At 38.9% G+C, this 13,919-nt stretch overlaps 1 protein-coding gene across 1 annotated transcript in view; it reads left to right on the top strand.

The window, feature by feature from the left end:
* The window catches only part of CCSER1 (coiled-coil serine rich protein 1), a 735,108-nt gene that overhangs the window by 21,213 nt on the left and 699,976 nt on the right, over nucleotides 1–13,919 (top strand). Inside the window, exon 3 of the mRNA XM_080589527.1 lies at nucleotides 6,426–6,598. The gene's annotated coding sequence lies outside the window, so the exon portion shown is untranslated. The remainder of the gene's footprint in view (nucleotides 1–6,425; nucleotides 6,599–13,919) is intronic.

The following is a 13,919-nucleotide window of genomic DNA, read 5'->3' as shown; positions in this document are numbered from 1 at the left end:
ACTTGTTCAAAGGAGGGTATACATGGCAAAAGACAAGATAAATCCAGATGCTGCTTGTTCCCAAGTGGTATTCCAGAAATTTATCTCGTCTGGGATAGCAGTCTTCCATCATCTTAATAGATGTAAAAGCAACTTTCAAGTATCGTGTTCTGTCTGTATGGGCAGTGGGCCATCACTTTATATACATCACTGCTTTTGATTCCCTATCCAACCCAGGCAATTCCTTTGATTACTACTGCAGCCCTTAGAGACCATTTGTTTTCTCATATATTCAGGTTAGCCCTGGTGTATGACTGCTATAGTAATACCTATGAAGAGTGTTTTTTCTTTCACAACACTAGTTTTAAACTGGTTTTTTTCCGTGCCACTGAAAGGCCCCAGCAGCTGTGGACCTGGTTGTGAAGTATGTTGTGCAGACTCGAAGAAAAAAGTATTACTGCCTGAGAATTAAAGAATGAGATAAGTGATTTGTAAAAATCTACAGAGAAAGTGAATATAATTTTATAGCAGGTTTCACAGTGGCACAGTAATTTTGAAGTCTGTTTTTCTTCTTGCTGCTCTTTTTCATTATCAAGTTAGCAGTCATGTAAGTAAAATATAAAACAATGTTGTAATTTTTTATTTCGTTTTTACCTACAACCCTTAAATCTTGTAAAATACAGAAAACAACAGACAGCTTTTTTTATTATTTATTTGTTTATTTTCATTCCTGACAGCCTTCCTTTGGCTTTACCACCATCCTAGCTACAAAACTGATTTCTATCTGTGTTGTCACATATGACACTGGATGGCTTGGATTATGTATAGCAAAATGTAATTAAAGTTACATATTCCATGAGAGAGGTTGATTCACCAAGGAAAAGAAGATTTGCCAATCCAGAAAGGAGGATTAAGGAAGAAGGATGTTTGCAGAGACTTGAATACATTAATTTTTGTAACAGCTTACATAGCAATTCCAAGACTTGTATTGTGTACAGTGCAGCTACTACTTTCCTTGTTCTGAAATTAAGAAGAAAAAGTGTACCTGTGTGGAATTAGATGCAAGAATATTTTATTTTGGAGTCAAAGAACAAATATCCTAGACTGATAAGAGTAGCTGATAGATTGCAACCAAGGATAGAAGTGGCCAGGTCACAGATGAAAAAAACTGTATGTTCCATCTTGTCTTTGGGGACTGCAGTTGACTGAAAATTAAATGGTTGACAATGATATTTTCCCATATCTCATTGTCTCACAGTGCTTGTTGGGCTTTTGTTGCCTTGGGCTCATGATGAACCAGATCTGAGAATGAGATAGAAATGTCACTCCAATGCTCTCTGTGAGCTGTTGAGTCTCAACCAAAGGGTCTTAAGCAAGCCTCAGCACTTAAAAAAGAGAAAAAACATCTGTGTAGATGTAGATGTGTAATAGAAGAAAAATATTCTTTAGAAAAAAAAATCTTTAGAAAAAAATATTCTTTAGAAAAATATTAATTATTCTCACATCCTGTGTGTCTGGGCTGTGGTAACAGAAAAATACCCAGGACAAATCATGTTATCTTGTTATCTGCAATGGGAAACTATGCATTTCCTTCTGAGTCTAGAAAGACACTGCTCCTGTCAATCAAATACATCTTCATTAATAAATGCATGTATTTAATAATCACTGTAAAAAGGAGCCCAAAACACATCGAATTTGTGGTAAGACTTCAGGAACGTGAGTCATTGTTTTTGTTCTTTGGAATCGGATTCTTTAGGTTTAACCTTAATCCCAAGGGATTATTTCTTCACACACTTGTTTCTCCACGCAGGCACAGACCTGCTCGTGGCCCTGGCTGGGGTCTGCAGCCCATGGAGCACAAATTCTTCCTAAAGACATTCACGTGCTGGCTGGCTGCATTTCCACTAGCTGCCCAGCCCTTAACCCATCTGCTCGCTTCAATTGTGGTAGCAGTCCCAGTGCACTGGATGCATAATTTCCTGCCTGTCACCTAGAACAATCCACAGTGATTGGTCATGTGTTAAATATGGGTCCTTGCAAGCATTGCAATATTTCATTTTATGCTGCTGAAGGATCTCAGTCACGTGCCAGGTGTGTTTTCTACACGCTGAAAATCCTTGACTTGATTTTATACCAACCCGTATGATACATTATTTTTCCTGGATATGTTGAAGTTTATTTGTAGAGCCTGAAGAATGAAAAGAAAAATGTGCAGCTGGCCTGAGTTAAACGCAACTTTGCATTTTGTCCTGTCAATGGTGTGTGCATAAGTGATTTCTTTGTGAATACCGATTAAGGCTTTTTTTAAATTCAGGGATTATTATGAGGGCTGAGCTTTCTTTCAATCCATGGTTTGTTGGGAAAGTGAAAGCAACTCCCTCTGAACCTTATGTCCCACAATAACCCCACACGGGCTCATTTCATCTGGTTCTGCAAACGTGTGTCCATTGCACAGAGCAAGTGGCTCCTACCTAATGCTTTCAGTTCGGCTATATTTTGTGATAGAGCGTGTGGGACATGATACTGAAAATGCACTGAAGGCAAGGGGATTGTTTTAGTGGGAGTTTTGAGGTGTCTTTCCCTCAGCTTCAGCCCTTCCTGAGAAGTAGCATAACAGCTGGATCTTGGGCCTGCTGCTGGCTCCTCTGGGGAACTTGACAGCGCTTCCCAGACCTTGTACGCTACCACTGTCTTAGCCACAAGTGTGTTCATCTTCTCAGGTGAAAATTATCTATGAACCTTCAGGTGTCTTTTTCTTAACTATTTAGTTATTTCCATACTTTTTTTTTTTCCAAAGTTCTCTGATACTTTTGGAGCTTATGAGAGCCACCAATCTCTTCAGGAAACTACTAGAGAAGAAAAAGAAACAAATCAAAACAACAAGAATGACAAAACACAGGAAAACTCACAGCCCACCACATATGCAAGTTAAGAGCAGATTGGCCAACTCACATTCACAGTATGTTGGACATTGCTCCTGTAGTGAAGAATATATCCCCTACACTCCTGGTGATTTGTACTGAGTTGGAAGAAGATGTTGAAGCGACATGCAAACTGCTATTCAACGTCTGTTAATACTAAAGGTTACAGGAATTTTGTGAAATTCTTCGTTATACAGAAACTGCAACCTCTATATGTGAGTGATCTACAGCTGCACAGGAGCCTGCCCAAATTTCTTCAGAAGCTGTTCTCTTACTGCCTGTGTTCAGTTAATTCATCTGCTCTTGAGACACTCCGAGTGTGCAGAATCCCCAAAATGGTTACTAATGTATCTGAGCAAATGCTTTAATATAGTGTGGAGGTATGCAAAATAATGGTAGATTTAATTAAAAGCCACTGGATTTAGAAAGTTAAAACATGAAAGTTAATGAAAAGGAAAGATAGACAATGCCTAAGAGCAGAGTTTAGATCACTTTTTTAACCTCTATCCAAACTTCCTTTAAGTTGCCAAAAAGGATTTGTTAAGAAGGATTAAATGATTATTGACTGATCTATCAATGGCATTTCCTGCCAATTCCTTTTAGAATGGCGTATGCCAAATGCCAGTTAATCACACTGGTCTCTTTTTAGACATCTTTTCAGGAATCAGACAAGACCAACTGCATGTAACTCTAGTACGCACTTGACTATTCAGTAATTAGCTCCTGTTATATCATTAATATTAAATCTAGATTTTGGGAAATGGAGGCTAGAGGATGGTGAAAACAGATCACTCAGCGTAAATTCACATACAGACTATTTGATTTACAAAAGTTTGTGTCTGCTCTTATAATGATTTGTCCTGCGAGTGCTTCATAATCTCAGACATTACAGAAACTATGGAGGGATTTGTACAATCTTATTTTATTTTGAGAATGAGGCAAAGCCATTTGTTAACCGTTAATTCATACCCTTGTGTGAGAATGCTCTGAAAAGAACTATTTACAGGAGCTAATTGTGTTATACTGTTTTGTTTTGTTTTTAACCAAAACTAGTGTTTAAAGGTTGTGCATTAGGTATACTAAGTGCTATGTGAAGCTGTGTGCTCTGAAAAACCATGTGCTATGTCTATCAAATGACGTCCCTACAGTGATAGTGTCTTTTCCTCTTGCCTGGGCTTCAGTTCCTTTTCTGTATGACAGAGATAATATCATCCACTCATCTCACAAAGAGTGCAATGAAAATTAATTAATTTTTGCAATACACCCAGGTATTAGGGTAATGAGATTCTAACCCTCACCCCCACAACTTTCTGTAACATCTGATTCCTTTCTCTCTTACTGATTTCTATTTTGATTTTAGTATTGACCCCTTAGAAAAAATGACACATGTTCAAAAGTCCAGACAAAATTAAGAATAAAAACATTGACCAACATCAAACATTTCTTTTACTTGGGATAAAGACCTTCACTTTCAGCCTTTTTAACCATCTTTTGTTAATAAAATAAATGTGTTTTCTCCAAGTTAAGTGGTCTGAAAACTTTAATCCTTTCCAAAAGTCTTCTCTTCTTCCTCTTCTATTTTGCAGCAAACATATTAGTTAAATCCAATTTGAGGGCACAAAACATTTTGTTCTTGGAACATTTTCTCCTATCTCCTTAAGCTAAAATTGTCCCTGAATTGCTAGCCCATGTCTCTAATAAAATAAACCTCAGATGCTTTGAATCAATGTAGCTGAGAGATTTGCACAGGTTTCCGATTCAGGCGAGAGAGAAGTCTTTGGGGTTGGATCCAGGGCTTACTCTTTTCCTTCTTCCCTCCCTCCCTCCCTCCCTCCCTCCCTCCCTCCCTCCCTCCCTTCCTTCCTTCCTTCCTTCCTTCCTTCCTTCCTTCCTTCCTTCCTTCCTTCCTTCCTTCCTTCCTTCCTTCCTTCCTTCCTTCCCTTTTCTCTCCCTCTTTCAGAATGTATACCTGTCCTATTCCTTCCTTCTGTTTGTTTTGTGGTGAAAAATGACTGAGGCAGCAGTGCAGAGGTAAATCTAAAAATGCTATGAACAGAAAAGAGCTTCTTTCGCTGAGCAGAAAAGGAGCATGTAAGAGAGAGTGAATTTCATGAGTTTGCATGAACTGGATTTTAACTGCTCCGCTTGGTGCAAAATGACTACAGAAGATAGCAAACTGTAAAGCTTTCTTAAGGAGACTTTGCATTCATTTCATTTTTTGCATGAAACTGTTTTCAGTGTGAAATGTTTGTGCAATTGCCATGCAGTCTTATGCTAACATTCTGCCTCATTTTCAAATTGGTACACAAGGGAGATGTGAAATTTCACACTATAATCACAACTTGATCCATAATATTCTAGATATTATGGTAATAGCTAAGAGAATGTGAAATTAAAATGCATTCTTATCTAGAGGGGTGAAAATCAGTACACAGAAGAAACACATAGTGAAAAGTATCGTAACTTAGCATCCTATCTGTTTAAACTGTTTTTGAACTGCAGCAGTTAGATCTAGATATTGGAAAGCTAGCTTAGAGAATAGCCATTCATTAAAAGCTGCTTAAGCTCATGTTCCAGTAGAAGTAATTATGTGGTCTTTACTGAGAACTTAATACTCTTAATATAGATATCATAGCTTCAAAAGTCTAGATCTAGAAAAAGAAATGTTTTGCATCTATGCAACTAAACTACTCAAAGCACTTGTTGATGAAGCAAACATCCACAAGACAAAGTAGTTGTGAATTATGTGTCTTTGACTACAGGTATTTTGGTCATTCTTGTATCCCATAAACCAAAAGAATTAAAAGATAGCTGTTTTTTAATCCAATCGTGTATCTGTACAAAACGTTTACCATGTAGAATGTGTACACATATTTGTGGGCATCACCCTATAGCCTGTTCAACCAAGGCTTGTGACCCAGGTTCTTCCTACCCAACCAGTGATAGCTTCATGCAGAGATGTTATTCTAGCATTCAGGGACTTGCTGAATTTCCTTTCCCTTGCACACTTGGTTTGTCCTCCACCCCCATGGTGTATACAGCAGATGATTAGGTTTAAAATGAAGGATACATGTTGCTTTCTGCAGACACATTTGCAGAAAACTGATGATAAGAGATTCAACAGCTTTTTCTAAAACTTTCCACTTATGTTTCTTTATTTCCCATGTGCCGTGCTTCCAGCCATTAAAATTTGTTTTGAAGGTAGATGGTTTTAGGTAAAGAAACTTGATATTCCTAGAAATTAAGAGAATTAAATATGTGTATTCCCCCTAGAGAGAAAGGGGGGTATTTTCTGCTGTGTATTGTAAGATAGTGATGGAAATTCTTATTTAGCAGATTCCATTTCTAGTAATGAAATATTGCTATCACCTATTCTTACATATTTTTTGGAAATTATGGCTCTTTTTCAAGATTATTTCTGCATAGTTACTGTAGAAATGTAACTCACTGTTAAGTCAAAAAAAATAGTTCCTCTGTGTTACCATTTATAGGAAGGTAAATTTTGTTTGTTTGTTTTTGTTCCAGGGATTTGTGACATCCAAGAAGTCAGCAAACAAAGGGTGGCATTGCGAGTCTTCCTGTATTCTGTCAAGGACTTCTCAGTCTTCATGATTGCTGTGTTGCTGTGGTGTAGCAGCTGTCTTGTTGCTGATGTCCAAAGCTAGGGGTGCATAATATCTTCTACTAAACCATACAAGGTAGGAATTATTTATCTAGTGATTTCAACTTTAGCTTTTAAACTCATTAAGAAAACACTACCTATTCTATAGGTTCTGGCAAAAATATTTCACGTGATATCCTCCACTCTTGCTTGTAGTATTAGTCTACTTTCCACTGAAGTATTTCTGTTTCTTCAGCCTAACACAAACACATACATGTTGGTATGATAAGTTGCCTCCAAAAAGGCTGTTTCCACAGTTTGGAGGTGAATTACACAAAATAACTGCTTCACTGGGGAAAAAAGCTGATTTATTGCTTTATTGTTTTCATTTGAAGCCTGAGGCTCTGCATTCAGAAACAAAAAAGGAACCTATGCATCATGAAAGAGATGTATCCAGGGAATGAGTGCCTCTTTTGACAAGTGTTTCTGACAATTGACAAACTGTTGCCTGCCATGTGAATCCGAGGAGTGACTGATGTTAGCAAACTCACCTCTCAATTCCCCTAGATAGCACTGGAAATCTGATGGCAGGTAGAGACAAACATTGCCACTGCTGCCAGGTTGCCCTTCCAGAGACTGTGAGAGAGCTTGGATAGAAGCTGAGCAGCAAACGTGAGGCTTTCACAGCAGGTGGCTGGGCATTCTGAAGATGCTGGCTCTAATTATCAAATCCTCTGTTTCAGGTGACAAACAGCCCATAAATCTGAGCATCAAGCATCTGTCCTTGCTAGTGAGCTCTTAAGTTAATATGGGTAGAAGATATTCTCTCCTATAACCACCAAAAAATATAGGTGAAAAAGTGTTAGTAACTGCTTGTACAAATCTGGACTTAAGCCTGAACTATGTCAATTGGCATTAAAGTACATTACTTTTTTTGCAATGTCATGTCACCCTGAGATGCACAACATGAATATACCACCAGCTCAATGGAACCAAACTTTCCATTTTCTGCCCATTTGTGCCCTGCAAAGACAGGCCACATCAGGAACAACAGATATCTTGGTATCTATTGCTTATGCTTCTGCTAGAATTTTATTCCTATTTTGAAAATGTGATGGTATTGTCTGTATTCTGTCTAACACATACTAAAACATTCCTCTGATGTTAACTGCATATGCAGACATATATTAAATAAAAGCATGATTATTATTATTTTTTTTTTTTAACACTGCTATGTAAAAGACTGCTCAAGCTGGAGAATATACAACCACTAATTATCACAGATACCTCTGTTTCAGTAAGTGACAAAGCTGCTGATCCCTTCCCCACTACTCCATTGGCTTCCTGCTGTAGAGAGGTAAATATTATTTTCAGCCTCCCCACAGCCTTCAGATTCTACAGTGGTGCACGACTTAATTATATAGCTTTGTTTGAGAGAGTGAATTACTGTTTGATAGTATAAGATTTAAAACCTATGAAGTCATATCCCTCAAGTTCTAATCTGTGTTTTCAGAGTTCTGTAAGCAGAATTTAAGTATGGTTATGAATGTATCTTGTGTGTGCATCTGTATTCTGTATGCTAGAACTAGAGTCCTTCATAGATCTAAATGTAAAATTTCTACCTGTAGAGAACGTAAATGATTCCTGGGAGAGTATTTCTGCAAGTCAAAAAATTATTGTCAGAAAAGCTGCAAGCTTTCTTTTTTAGACTCTGCTCAGATATTTAGTCTGTTGATAGGAAATTGCAGAAACCTGAATAAGTTAACATGAAAAATTTAAGCATTAAAAAGAAAATCTGGTTATCAACTAATCTTCATTGGTACAATTAGTGAGCTCAATGGAACTCTCTAGATTTTCATATTGTGAAAATTTTGCCGTTCAGTGGTGGATATGTGTTTCCCTGGGTTTTTCTCATTTCCATTCCTCACCCCTGCAGAAAAAGTAGATTGCTTCCCCTCCCCAGCCCCCTGCCTATTGCTTATTAAAAGCAACATGAAAAATGAATAGCAGGAGCGTCAAATTATTCTGAGTAATCAAGAAAGCTAATTATGAGTTTTAATATTTACTTTTAAGAGCAATTAGCCATTGAAATAAAAATGCCTGGAGAAAAACTGGGTTTTCCTTCTTTTGATGTCCTAAGATCTGGCTATCTTTTTAAAGGAGAAGCTATAGCTCAAACCAAAGTTAGTTTTAATGTAGACGTTTCTAGATTAGATTTTAACATCTAGTCTAGTAAAGTATACAGTATATTTATAACAGTTCCTTTTACCTGGTGAGCTTACAAATATCAGAGGGAACATTTGTTCTTTGGCACATGAAAAGAGCCACCAGATTGCACTCTTAGAGCAGGATTGAATGCTGTTTCTTATTCTTGTTACAACAGCCGTCAGAGAGGTGGAATCATCTGCTGAGGTCAATAAAAAAAAAAAGGAGTTGTAAGAACCAATTATGTGATTCAAATCTTGGCAACACTTAGGAAAATGTATTGTGTGAGATGGCTTCAGTTAAAGCAGGACCCTTTCCTGAACTTGGAAACCAGAGGCATCGTAACAAATTCTGAAATACATTTTGCAGTTCAAAAAGGACGATTGAACTGTGTTACCTGTTTGGAACATTTCACTGACTCTGGGCTTTCTCTGGTGAATACATTTTTATTATATGACCCTGTTTTTATTATATGACCCTGTTCATCACTGAGTATTTGACAGATCAGACATGGAGATGGGTCTTTTTTCAATATTTGGTGCTTGTCCCCATTGAACAAGATACAGATTCTCCTTTGTGGTGTGCAGGTGCTGCCATAAGTCACATTGTCGTGTTGGCACAGTATTTCATGTACCATTGACCTCTCTGAGAGCAGGCAGAAGTGAAGAGCTTTGAAATTCCCTGAATCCTTCAGTCTGAATCAATGCTGTGACATCTATGTGAGGGCCATAAACTTGAGGAGTCACCCTAGAGTTACAAGATGTGGAAATTTTTTAAAACTTTTTCTGTGTAGATCCACACTTGCCCTGCATACTTCTATTCAGCAATGTAATCAGGCTCAGGATAATTATTTTTATGCTTCTTTTCAACACTGAATGCTGCCTGTTACTTGAAAGAACTTTATTAAGGAAATTTTGGGGTTATCAGATGCTCGTGTGTTAACATCTATGGTTAGGGCTGATGTAGCCCTCTGCTGACTGGTAGACTAGAATAATTTCTGAATGCATCAGGAAAGAGTGAAATAAATCTCAGCCATCTAAATGAATATTCAGTGAGGTCTACACAAATGTTCCTACTCATATATTGTAGGCTGAAACAGCCTCGGGAGGAGCCAACTGTACTTTGGCAGAAGGGATGTAGCAAGTGCAGAGCCTTCTTCCTTTTAGTGCCATTACCCATAGCAGAGAACTGTCTAAAGTGTAATGCAGAGCCCCACTTACAAAGCTGCTTGCAGCTGGACCCAGACATTTAACAAATCTCCCCCTGCTTCCATCTTTAATGCAAACCTCATTTGTGCAAAGCAAGTAAAAAATGCTGTATTTTGCTGTTGCTGACTGTTCACTGCAGATTTTCAAGGCTCTGAGAACTGATAGAATAAATAGTTTAAACATTAGCTTTATAACATAGGCTACGCAAAATCTCTGCTACATCACAGAATAAAGTAAAATAGGAGTCTGATGAGAAGATAAAGGGCTCAGTTTTCTTTGTGATATGTCATTGTACAGCAGCAGCTACTAATGTGAGCTGTAGTTAATCCTGTGCTGCTCATGGAAAGGAGGGTAGAGCTCAATGGAAAGATGACAAGATTGGTAAAACCCAGCCCCCCTCCTTCTCACAGCCATCTCTGTGTTGCTGACGCTGAGTTTCATTATTCGCTAATGCTTCTGCAAACACATGTCCTTCTGATAGCACACATCACCAAAGTATCTGAATGGTGATCACAGGAAAGAGCAAGAATGGCCATAGACTTGTGTGCTCGATGGCCAACCTCCTCCCACACTCAAAGTTTCCTTACAGCCTGCCTCCTGGCACCCTGACACTGACAGTCAGTCTGCAAATGTCTGTGTCTGTTTTAAGTTTCCTCTTGTTGCAGGAGACAAATGTCTGTCATTTGACAGGTGGCCTCTGGTTATGCTTGGGGTCCCGCTTGAGGCAGCACTGTTGTACAGCCTTTGAGTTTGATCTAGGAGAGAGCCCTGGGGAACCCTAATGTGGTGATATGGATGCAATTTTTAAATCTTTTTGCCCCTCCTTGGAGAGTGCTGGGAGTTGGCTTGCTCTGGGAAGTCTAGGAACAACTGATGTTGCTCAGGAAGATGCTTCTTTTTGAAAGGTGAAGGCTCCTAAGCTGTCCTGCATTGTTCTCATAACAGAAGCAGAGTGGGCACAGCTGGATTTATCAGTCACAGGCTTATTAACAGGCACAGACCTTCCATATACCCTGACAGCTTCTTTCAGTAGGTAGAAATTAAACTACTTGGTATTTGGCAATAGAAAAATCTCTTGGAGGTGGGTGAAGCAAGGAGGAAGAGTAAATTTCTTATTTTACAATTCCTGGCAAAACTTTCAAATGAAAACTTAGCCTTTGGTACCATTACTTCCACTTATTTGATCAGTATGGTGGTATATTTCCTATGCCTCAGCACGTGGGACTACCTAAAATGTGATGATCTGATCCTTGGCTGACTTTCTTTTATGTTGTATTGTAGCCAAGTAGTAGATAAAGAAGAGCAAAATCATAGCAATTTTACTTTCTATTGCTACTCAGGACTGCCCTAAAATGAGATATATTTTTTTCTTGAGTGTTTGTGTTGTTGTGTTGTTTTCCACGGGAAAGAAAAACAATGTAAGGATGCGAGGTATATGCTAAACATGTCACACATTTAATATACCAGTCAGTGAAGACATGCCAAGACTAAATTCCAATCAATGAAAAACTGCAAGTTACAGTACTACTTTAAACATATTGCCTTTTTTCTTAACTAACACAGAAAGCTTTGCCGAGATGGGGCAGTTTCTCTGTTCAATTTTGAACAGTGAGCCAGGTAGGAGCACCCTGAGTGCACGAAGCTCACTGATGGTCCCAGTGGAAGATCCACATGACCCAAGCTCCTGGCCCTTGCTTGTGCTCTATACCACAAATCACCCTGCAGCCATCCACACCCATCAGTTCAACTTCATAAACATAAAATGGAGTGTAAACTGGTTAAGTGACGTACAGGTCTGTCTTCTCACAGGGTTGGAATAACAACAGAAGGGGTTGAGCACATTTTCTAAGGATACACTTTCTATCACTTATGCACATTCTTGTGTTGACCTACCAATCTTTGCCAGCTGACGTTCTGATTCACTAAAAAGATGAAATAAAAAAATGCTCATTCAAGGGTCATCTGATTTACACTGGGATACTTCAGGAATGAAGAGGAGCTGTGGGCTTTATGAAAGCTGAGTATTGAGTGGAATGAATTCCAACAACAAGTAGTCAGTTGTTTTGTGATTTCTACAACTAAAACAAAAATAAGGCAAAACAATTTAAGTCTCCCGTTTGAATTAATGTGATGTGGCTCTGAAGCAGTACTGATAATTATATTTTTTTTTCCCACTTACATGGACACCAGCTATACTGCCATTTGTCCTGTACAATTATTTAGTGGTATTTATCACTGCACTTTTAAAATTGTTTAGTATGAATTCACACATAATGTGAACTGCTTAGATGGTAAAACCATATGCAGCAAAAAATAACTGATGCTGTTTGCGAGTGTTTAAATGCACACAACTACTGATCGTGCATTTTAATGCACATATTACTATCAATGTTTTTTTCTGTTCCATTGTAATTAAGTTCCACAATTAGTTTTAATTATTACCAATCTCATGGTAGCTTTCTGCATACCACAGACATTCACAAAAAATGCATATAGATGGGTAGTTCTCAGAAAAAAAATTAAGACCTGAACTTTCAGTAAAATAAGTGGCTTAAAGTGAATAATAGAAACACTTTTTGTTGTTGTTAATAATCTACAGAGATGCACGCAACGCTTGACTGTTTAGCATACACACAGCTTAAAAGGAAACACCTGGAGCATGGCCCAATCCTGCTCATACGATGCTAAATGCAGTTCTTTTGTGAGCCAGAATCTGCAAGAGTCATTTTAATGTGGAAGAAGCAATACATAGCGCCTTTGCAAAGCTGAGCAATGAAGCTTTCTGGAAAAGGTAGGATTTTTAATAACTGCTAAAGGAAACATGGCTGGTACACAGATTTTTTTACTGAGTTAATTTTTAAGGGCAGGGACCAACACTGAAGAAACAGCAAATTGCAAAAGAAGGTGGAAGACAGAAAGCAATTAAACACATGGCTTCAGGTCAGAATACAAACGCAACTCCTGCTTTGTCCAGGAATGGGATGGGATACCAGGGCTGTTTTTCCAGTCCAGCTCCATACGTTTGGAAACCATGCTGGGAAGGCAGAGGAGATGCAGCTCCCATGGGCACAGCACAACCCAAAAGGGAAGCTTGGTGCACCAGCCACACACCACTGGATGAGGGACTCTGTTCTCTCCGTGTATTCTGTCTCCATGGGATTAGGCCATGCTTTGATAATCTCATTCAAATTGGAGCAGTTGTCTGGCCATGGATTGGAAATGGAATTGGAAGAGCACACTTTCATGTATGTCGAGGAGTGTGAGACAGGGTGGAAGCACTTGTAGTGGTGAGACTTCAGCAAGCAGGAACAGGAAGAGTGACCAGCATTAACATCACAACAGCCAGCCACAGAAACTATTTCTGTAGCAGAGCTCTCCCTGTTGCCTCCAGAATGTGGCAGATCGTTTTGGACCGGTGGCCTTCACTCTCATGATGTTGTACATCTGGGACAAGCAGCATCACCAGACAACCTCTAATCTTTCAGCTCTCCCCCTTTCCATGTCCCCTGTACAGCTGGGGTCTGGTACCATGCAGAGACAACTTGCGAGGTCTCCTTAATGTGATGAAATCTTCAGCATCTGCAGGGTCCTGATGGCTGCCCTCCACCAGTTATTCCTGATCCTTCCAGGCAGGCACAAAGGATGCTTCAGTGACTGCAGGGGCGTTATTATGGGTGCAAGTCATGCAAACTTTGAAACCGTCATCACCTCCCACAACCTGCAGCAGTAGCCAGGGACAGGTTTGACTGACAGCTTCAAACCCCAGGGAAAACTGAAGGAAGGTGTATCACCTCGCTAGCTCCTTTTAAGCACCCGCTGACTCAGCCTCACTGGTGCAGTATTGGAGGCACTGAGACGAAATAGTTATTCTTGTGGAGACTGAGGAAGTACACGTACAATTTAATCATGCTAGTGATTTAAAAAAAAAGGAGAAGATAAAACACATTCTAAGATTCTTCTTGCATATGCCTGAGTATTCTTCAAAAAAAAAAAAAAAGTGTCTTT

The sequence above is a fragment of the Anser brachyrhynchus genome, assembly GCF_964034855.1.
Source record: "Anser brachyrhynchus genome assembly, chromosome: 4".
NCBI classification, from domain to species: domain Eukaryota; kingdom Metazoa; phylum Chordata; class Aves; order Anseriformes; family Anatidae; genus Anser; species Anser brachyrhynchus.
This window is presented reverse-complemented; position numbering and strand designations above follow the sequence as displayed.